General features: G+C 33.5%; 1 pseudogene; it reads left to right on the plus strand.

The window, feature by feature from the left end:
* The first annotated feature begins 952 nt into the window (after positions 1–952).
* LOC125219935 lies at positions 953–7252 on the plus strand (annotated as a pseudogene).
* Positions 7253–10152: the final 2900 nt, after the last annotated feature.

The raw sequence follows: 10152 nt of genomic DNA on the forward strand, positions 1-10152 counted from the left end.
CCTTAAAACTCCTCTTATTTCCCTAAATACTCTTAAAACTCCTATTTTATATATCGTATAGATAGATATTAGATGTCATTTTTAGTCATATCAAATTCGTCTAAATGGTAACTGTCATATTAATTATTGATTTAGTTTATGATCAATTGAATAGGTAACTGTCATATTAAGAAAAATATTCAAGATTAGTCCAAAACTTATCAATATTTAAGTTCACACCCAAAATTTCATAAATATTCTAAACCAATGCCAAAACTCGTCTTTTATATATGTATAGATTAGTGTCATCAAATTCTAAACATAGATAGGTTATCTTTCCAATCAAATATGCACGCGATTACAAGTTACTCCCTCCGTCCCGGAGTATTAGACTCACTTCTTTTGGGCACATGATTTAAGGAATTGATATTTAAATAGTTAAAGTGGAGAGAGTAAAGTATGAGAGAGGGAAAAAGTAGGGGAGATAAGAGAGAAAAAAGTAGGTGGAAAATAAAATAAGATAGATGCTTTTTGCTAAAAAAGGAAATGAGTCTAATATGTTGGGACATCCCAAAAAAGAAAGTTGGTCTAATACCTTGGGACGGAGGGAGTACAACATATGGTGAGACGATAGGACAATTCATGCAAATTAGAAGGCCTAGTGAGCTTTAATGAGAAACAAAAAAAAAAATCAAGAAAGAGAACAATAAAATGAAAAAATTCATCAAATTCAAAAAAGAAAATAAGTAGTATAATAAATAAAAAAAGAAAATTAAAACCGATAATATATAATAGTGAAAAATAGAATATGGTTAGTCCAAGGTAATACCACAATAATCTGTAGAATTTTTTTACATATAGCTTAAATAATTTAGATGATATTGTTTACAAATTTGAAAAATACTCCTAATAAACAGAGTATAAAACAAACGTTGAACAATGATTTAGCTAAAGCTTCATGTAAAATCAAACATCGCAGTAAAATCAGAGAACTTGCAGCACGCCCAGGCATTGATTTTTCTTTAAGAAATTCCGGAAATCCCCAAAATTGTTTCTTGTGAGAGTGATTTTGTTGAATAACGTTACCGGAACGGTACCGTTCCGTGCCCGCCTTATTTTCATCGAAATCCGAGTGAGTGGGCATGCATACCTTCTTCCTATGCAAGTGGTGACTGCAATTATCATAGAAGAAGGATTACACGTTGAATGCCGTGAAATCGAGTAGAATTCGATTTTGCCTCAAAATTTCCTACTATATATAAACACTGTCAAAAATAGTGATTTGGAGTGAGAGTTGCTGCACTTGGTGAGAAGATGCCCGGTGATGAATCGCTAGCCCTTACTCGGTCAGTTTCAATATACTGTTCTAGTTCTGCCTCGTATTGCTGATTGCATTTGTGCGTTCAATTGAATTTGAAAAGATTAATTTGGAAGATGTGTCTTGCTAAATATTGTTTCTATGATCGGATTTGGCTCGATTATTTGTTCCAATTTGATTAACTCTATATTGTAAATGTGACGGTTTTGGATTAGTTGGTGTTTTGATTTTGTTGATTGATTGTAGAAAACAGCTAAGATGACTGGAATTTTATGTGTTTAGTTGCTTATTTCCATATGTCAATGTGAGCCTGAAAATTATGTTTGGCTGTTCCTTTGTTAGGTGGTTTCTAGTTAGTTTCTTTCTTTGATATTTTTCATGCGGCTGTTTTCTTCAGGCATTTAATTTTGCATATACGATGCTGATGCATCAATGTCGAAGTTATTGTGAACGTACGGAGTAAATCTCTTGATATATTGCATAGGGAGTATTTCTATTTGAGATTTTCCAGTACACTTTTCTTGTACATTATGTTTATGTGGGAATCATACAAAATTGGCAGGCACGAGCTGTTGAGTATCATTAGGAAGCACTCAATGTCGATAGGGCAAACCATATTAGACGAGGAGTCACAAGATGATTTGGAAATGGACCCTAGCTTCTGGCATAACATCGTTGACTCGTATTATGTTCGCAGTAGGGAGTCCAGGGGGCGTGAGGATGATGATCTTATATTCTTTGTTATAAAAATGGTAGCTTTTTTACCTCTATAAATCGCAAACTTCAGTTAATCTTATGGAACAACGGAGGAGTTTAAGTGCATTTATCTTTGTAGAATTCGGAGACACAAAGAGCTAATGGCTATGCAGAAGGAAACTCTCCTTACTTTGTACGAAGGTGGGCACCTGAGGTAATTGGACAATAATATACATTATATTAATCGTTGAATAACCATTACGCATGTCTTATTAATATATGTTGGATTATTAAGTTTGCTTTCTCTTGTGTTGTTTGTTGATTTAGAGGAGTATCTTCTGAACCTTCATTGTTATCCATTAAATGTCATCCATCAAACCTGTCTATAGACTATTCACTAGAATTATGACATTGTCTGAGAACAAAAGCTTGAGTTGATTTGGAATATCCTGCAATTTCATATTTCTCCCTACTGGTTCTTCATTATGACATTGCAAAAGTGTTATGGTGTTGTGTTGTCATGATCACTTAGCCAATCAGATGTCACAAATGCAACTAATGAAGCATGACCTTTTGCTTTTGAATGTTGTACTATGAAAAATAAACACACTTTCACCTAAACCAGTCACATATATCCACGTGTTTTATTCCTTACTCATGATCAGTGTTCTACTAAGCTGTATGCATCTGAGTTTATAAGTTAAATGCTTGTTCTATATGAAGTTTGACATGCTTGTCTACTTATATTTGCTATAATGCAGCTTTGCTGGTCGTGCTTAGATATTTGTTTACCTTCTATTTGATGCAACTCATTCATTTCGTCTTGCAGCTGGATAAAATAGTTGGTGGGAATTCATTAATTATAGATTGGATGCGTTCTTTTTATCTGAATTTGATTGCTCATACCTCCTTCAGTGTGACCGTAGCAATCTGCAGGTAAATTCTTATATTTTCATGGTATACAGTAGTTTCCTTCAAGAAAGCTTTTGATAAGACTTGTATTTTATGTTTTTTTTAAAACTCATTGTTATTTCTCCTTTTTGTGGTTGGCAATATTTGCTTTTTTTATATTGGTGTTGGCTTGTGGGAGTTGCCTGTTACCTATTATTATTCCAAGCATTCATGAAATTAGTAAGATAATATAAGGATGCCTATCCATAGAGAATTTTAAGAATATTCAGTATTTGCGAACTAGACAGCACTAAATACTGATACTTCCTTTGGAACAATCCCTTTGCATAATTAGTGAAGACTAATTGTGAATGGTATCTGTTGGAAGTGAAAAGGTGGTGTCTCATAACTCATTACTATAACGTTAAAAGAGATCCAAGTGCAGTGTGCATATAGGCTATTGCTTGTCATGTTTGTTTGTGTTAACATGCTATGATGTGAGAGTATTAAAGCATCTCATGTTAGAATCAAATAAGGTATAAGAGTTCCTTGCATCTATTTTTACCTTTGTTCCATTTCCAGCTTGAACGACTTAAACTTGCAACTGGGAGAATTGAAAGAAGATGCAATTTTCTCTTTATTTAATAGTATTAACTAGGGAATGTTACTCTTTGCTTTAAATTTTGAAATGAATTTAGTCTTTCCTTTTTCTTTTCTGGTCAGCAGGTCATTCGGCAATATCAACAGGGCGAAACATTGTCTCCTATCTATAAGGTATCAGGCTATCCATATCTGCTATAAAATGTGCAACATATGATTTGTATGAAAGGGCTTTCCCTTAAAGTTGGTTCTTGAAGTGGTCCTGAAGTTTTGGCGAGGATTGGGTTTAGGGTATACCATTTGGGTCCACCTGGAGACTGAATATCTTGTTGGTGCGATCGGCCTCCTGAACTATTAAAAAATGGGGCAAATATGCCCCTTGACTGACTGCTGACACTGCCGTGCACATTAATTAAACGAGTGCATATTTTCTTACATAATTCCAACTGATTCCGAGGGATGGTGCAGAGCAATGTGGCCATGGGTATGGTTGGAATACTCTCGTTGTGGGCTTTCTAACATCACCCTTAATCGGCCGATTAGATGTAGGAAGCTAGAATAATTGCCCTTGAATTACACAACCCTTTTGAGATAAAAGCTCAATTTGTCACCACATAAGTCGGTGTTGTAGTTCTGGGCTCAATTCTACTTCTTTGAATGTTGATTGGCCATATTGGCTTAATTTGGGAGTTAAAAACCTCCTAATTTCATCATGTCATTATATGGGACTATTGAGATTAGAAATTTAAGACAAACAACCTTTCGTGGCCAAAATTTCTGTTTAATTACTCCATAGATCATGGAAGTTTTTGCTCTCTATATTTCCTTTTCATCTTCCTCATTACTAATTGTCTATTAAGAGAAGTTAGTAGTTCACTTCTCTTCACTTCAAAAGATGTTTAATACAGTATTAATTAGATTCCAGTGTTCTTGGAGCTTCAACATTTTCTTATAATTGTTTTGCCTCAACGAAAAATTGGTCTATGTTAGTTTAGGGTCATGTTTTTTCTGTTATTTTATAATTTCCACATATCAAAACTTGTGTCTGGCTCATAAGTCACTAGAACTGAGAAAAATTAACATGCAATGTTTAACAGGTTGTGAAGACTGTATATGCATCCCCTAGTCGTATTAATTTCCATTTGGATTCAAGAAAGGCAAGAATTTCTCATACCAAGATGTATATACCTCATTTGTCTATTGCCCTTGTTCTTGATTGTTCCTTACATGTGCATTCAGGAAGTAGAAACAACACCTGCGAATCCAGATATCTGCTTTGCCGTAGATGATTTTGATTCCACTTTCGATTCAGTGGTAAGGTTCTCATTATTGATTCTACTTCATGCATCTGTATTTGAACTGTACATCTGGTCATTATTTCTTAAAAATATTCAGAGAATGGCATAAGACTTTTCAAAGGGAATAAATGCTTGTAGGATTCACCTTTAATGTTTTATGTAAATTAGCCTATCCCCTTGACCTGATCAATTTTGATAATCCTTTATTGGTTCTTGACCTTCGTATTGTGGTAGTTGAACTTGTAATTCATACTATGCCTTATCTGATATTTTTATTCCACAGGTCTTGACTGATCCAGACCACTGTTATTGTGTCTTGCTAAATGCTCATGATGGTACCGCATTTCCACATGAAAGAAAAACAGAGGAAACTAATTCAGATGTTTCTTCTGAGAATGTCACAAGTCATGGAAAGACGAAGAACTCCAAGGTGGTTTGTTAAAAGAAACCCTAAATAATGTTACCTCCTCAGAGAACTAACTTTTTTCCCCCACAGATCACCCTTTTCTCAGGTTTTGTCAGCTACCAAATGGTTCGAGAGGCATATGATGGTAACCTACTTTGATTGCTGATACTCAATGCTATGATGTTTTATATGTAATAATGTACTTCTACCTGTTCTTTTTACTTACCACCCTTTGTCTCCTTTCATCAAATATCTTTTCCCTGGTTTGCTTGACAGCTTAGCTCCCCCAAACACCTAAAAACACACACACACACACTCACAGACGGAAAAAAATAGAGAGAAAAATGTGCAGGTCTTAGTCAAATACAGATGTGAAATCCATTAGTCATTTTCTTCTTACTTCAGGATCATAGAACTGCGCTGCATATTTTAGACAATACAGATGGTGACAACTGAGTTTTTGAAGACACAATCCGAGAACCCAATTTCTGCACTATATCTCTCCATTAAGTTGTCAATACTCAATAGCATTGCAGAATGCAGAGTACCACAGCCTTTTTTGCACCCTTGTATCTTGGTTTCAGTTGAACTGTACGGACGATATTTAATTTTAGTTTCAACATACATGTGTTACATTGTTAAAATTTGGTAATATTCCTAGTCTTGTCTATGATTGATTACTGAACATGATCCTCGCTATAAATGTGAGCTCTCATGTTTCAGAAATTGGTTTATAGAAAGAAGTAAATTGGAGATATTGCAATATGCATGTTATATATTAAAAGTATCTTTTGTTCAACTTTTTTTTTCCAGCCGGCAGGTCCGGGTTCGGAAGTCTTCTGTCTCTTGGTCATTCCTCTGGCAGAACTGACAGGATATTCATGAAGGGTCCAGAAGGGCGTGGTGAAGTTGAAGTAGCGGTCTCTGGAATCCTGGGTGAGTCGACAAATGCCATACCAACCAATTTAAAAGTTGCAGTATAATTTTTGTTTGGTTAAATTGAGTACTATGTGCATGTATAATGTTGCGAAGTAGTAGCTCGGTTGTTGACTAAGTATTCAAATACTTCATCCTGTTGGTGCCTCATGAATAAAAGCAGCGAGGAACCATCAACTTCTGTTACCATTATATTTAACTAATCTAGTTGCAAACAGAACATGCATGTCCTTGGACTAGAGAAGAAGTCACTCTAGTAATATATTTGATCCCACATGTTGCACACTGACTTTTTTTAATATTTACATAGTAGACCCAATCATCTTCCTCAGGAATATAGTCACTCGAAATTGGCTTCAGCTCATAACCTACTGGTTCATCTATAAACATAATCATCTTAGCTGAGATGGCAAAACGAAGATGGGCGTCTCTAATTTGCATCCTTTTATAGTCACGACCTACCATGGCTTTCAATCGCACAGATTTTAAATGTGTGGTGTGAATTTTGGCATCATATTCTAATTACTTTGAAAGCAAGTTAAATTTTTGCACGTCCTCCACAGATCAGAGCAAGGTGGATATAGATCCTCAATCACCGATTCAGATATCTAAAAGGGGTCTTCGTTTAGGAACTATTGTACGCAAAGCAGCGTCTGTAGCATCAGCAACAGCAAAGCAGGCTTATGCTGCAGCGTCGTCCTTGGATGGCGAGATGCTGCCCCTCAAGTGCTGTTTAATATCCATCTCATTGCCGTGGGAGAATATTGTTCATGATCTTTTATTCAAGGTGACTGCTTGATCAAGGCTTTTAAATCAGAACAGTGAACTATTTAACTAGATTTCACAGCATATCTAAATTGTGGCTCTTCATGAAATACAGGCAAGTCCGGCTGTCAACTTGTAACCGTCATATCTCGTTTCGAGTCTTCAGTTCCCAGTGGAAAAAAGGTTGTTGTAATGGAAGAGAAACTCTGAGGCTCGGTGTAAATCACATGCATCTTAGTAACTCTATTTGTAAGCTTAATGCTTTGTAGGCTATTTGGTTTATGTTAAGTAAAAATAATGGTTAGTTTTGTGTACGTTGCCAACTTTATAATTTGAATTTCTTAGGGAGTGATCAATTGCTAACCCACTCTCTAGTTGGTAACTATAACTAATTACTGCTAACCCACGTGCAATGCACGACAGAATATTTTTTTGTCATATATTTTTAAATTGTTAATTGATTAATTAAAATATGAAAATAGAACTATATAAAACTTAAAAATAGAAAAATATACTATTCCATAATAATTCAATAAATATATGATCCTCGATTTGTTTTGCACCTAAAGACATAAAATTAAACATATTTAAAATGGAATTAAGGCAAACACAATTATTTGGACAACGATGATGAAGAGACTATATCAAGTGTTAGACACATTTAAAAAATATGTTTACAACAATCCTTCATATTTCTCTACTAAAAATAATGTAAATCACACTTTTAACAAAATAATAAATCGATAACTCATAATATTCGAAACGTCAAAATTATGACCATAAAAAATACAAATGATAAACTACATAAAAAATATTACATTAATTGGTTGAATTAACACTATTATATTAATGAATAATGATAGCCCTTTTGAATGTTGGAACGTTTATCTTTATTTATTGTACTTTTAAACGTGGCTTGTTGGAATATGAAATATCTATACTATTTTTTATGCTACTTTACAATTCTCAATGCTGCAAATCTTCTTTTTTGTAAAATATAATTAATATAAGTATCTATTTTACTTAGTATGATCACCTATATATAAGATAATTAGATTCTCTATATACAATCAGTTGTATCCCCGAACAATTAAGTGCCAAATCCTAATTTCAACAATAGTATTATTAGTAAATCAAAATTTAGTAGCAGACTATTTTATTTTGTTTGAACAACTAATTGTTTGATCAACTCTATTTTGAAAGGTTTAATTATCTCATTGCAAATATACATATTATACACCACTTATTAATTCATCATAAGTCATAAAATATTATTTTTTGTGACACCACATAATATAATTACAACACAATTGATAATATAAATATATAAAAATAATAAATTGTGTAAAGATGAAGATAAATATTATGTTTGTTTGAGTTAAGGATGTTACAATTCTTCCATCTCTAAGAATTGTAAAAAATATTAGCATAGAATTCTCGAACCATATACACGCAGTACTCTAACTATTGCAATTAAAAAAAACAATAAATGAAAATGGAAATTACAACAAAAATTATAAAATAAACCGAACTATAAGTCTAGTTGAGACGTATATCACGGTTAGTACTCTCGAATTGACGTATTATCCCCAAAGATGAAACAACTTCGTCCTAACATATATAACATCTCAAACCCGCTGACACCGATGAACTTGGTGGAGTTCCAAAAACTGAGCAATACAATGTTGAGAGCTTGAGAGAGAATGAAGAATGCTTTTATTAGTGTGTAATTCATATGCAACTCTATGCTTTTTATAGGCACAAATTAGTATATAAGAGATCATGAAATTAAAACATCATAAATTATAAAATTAAGAGAATAGAGGTTACAAAATTTGTTAAATACTCATTATCATATTTAAAGATTAGTCAAAGTGCGCATTTAAATAGTTAAATAAATATTCATGAGAGTTACATATTTTATAATAATTCAAATTCACCCCATAACTTTTAAATATATCAAAATACGGCCAAAACTCGCCTTTTATATATGTATAGATTATAGAATAAGGACAAAACTTATAAATATTTTTTTAAAAGGTCAAAACTCGCCTTTTATATGTGTATAGATTTAAGACCATAGGATTTTAGAAATCTGGTGGTCTAAAATTTGTCACGTGTAATTTTCATTTTTATTAATTAAATTGAATTGAAAAAAAAAAAAAAAAAAAAAAAAAAAAAAAAAAAAAAAAAACTACTCCCTTCGTTCCATAGTAATAGAGGCATTTTATTTTGTGCACTCGTTTTGAAAAAATAATTATAAATAGTTACAGTGGAGAAAAGGTAAAGTAAGAGAGAGAATATTGTAGATAAGACTCTTGATATGAGCCTCGCTGGCTCGCGGAACTCTCGTGACACCTCTCCGAACGAATCAGCCACTCGCCGACCGTATGGCCTGCAATATAGGTCGCAAAAGGGTTGCGACATGGCACCCCGCAACTTATAGCATTTGTAACACGAACATGCTTCGGAATATGGATGAAAATTGCAAGAACTTGTTGTAGACATAGCATTCCTACAACTTTACAATACGGATGGATATGGATTCGACGAGAAATATGGTGGTGAATATGGAATGAATGACGCCACAATCGAATATGAACGTTCGATTGATAAGTCGATAAACTATTCGAAAACGAACACTTTGCTACAAGAATTCGAATAGGAAAATTCAAGAGTGAAAACTCAAGAAACACACGATTTTATTCATCAATAATCTTCTCCTCCAATGCGTATACATCTTATGCCTTTTATAGGAAAAATAATTAACTAAAACTAAACTAAATGATAGTCTCAAATCTAACTAAATCCTATTAAAACAAATCAAACGTAAATCCTAACTAAAACTAGACACTGAATAATTAAATATTCCCAAACTAATTCCTAATTCTAATCAGCAAAGAATCCGAAAACTAATTTACAATTCTATCTTTTAGATTATAATAATAAACACTATATATATATATATATTTTTTTTAATATCAAACTCATATCTTCACGATTGATCTCCATATCAATCGACCATACTTATCTCTTTCTCTTTGCTGTGGAGATCAATCGACCATACTTATCTCTTTCTCTTTGCTTTTGTGTTTATCTTCTCATGTTCAGCCAACTCAATACTTCGGGCCACGATATATTTCCTCTTCTCGTGCGTAGCTTCAGGGCCGAGACGAGGATCACATCATACTCTCCCTCTTCAAAAGGATTCGACCTCGAATCCTCGAAATCTACATTACTGGTCGCAATGCAAATTCCTTCCC

This window comes from Salvia hispanica, chromosome 4, assembly GCF_023119035.1.
Source record: "Salvia hispanica cultivar TCC Black 2014 chromosome 4, UniMelb_Shisp_WGS_1.0, whole genome shotgun sequence".
Lineage (NCBI taxonomy): Eukaryota > Viridiplantae > Streptophyta > Magnoliopsida > Lamiales > Lamiaceae > Salvia > Salvia hispanica.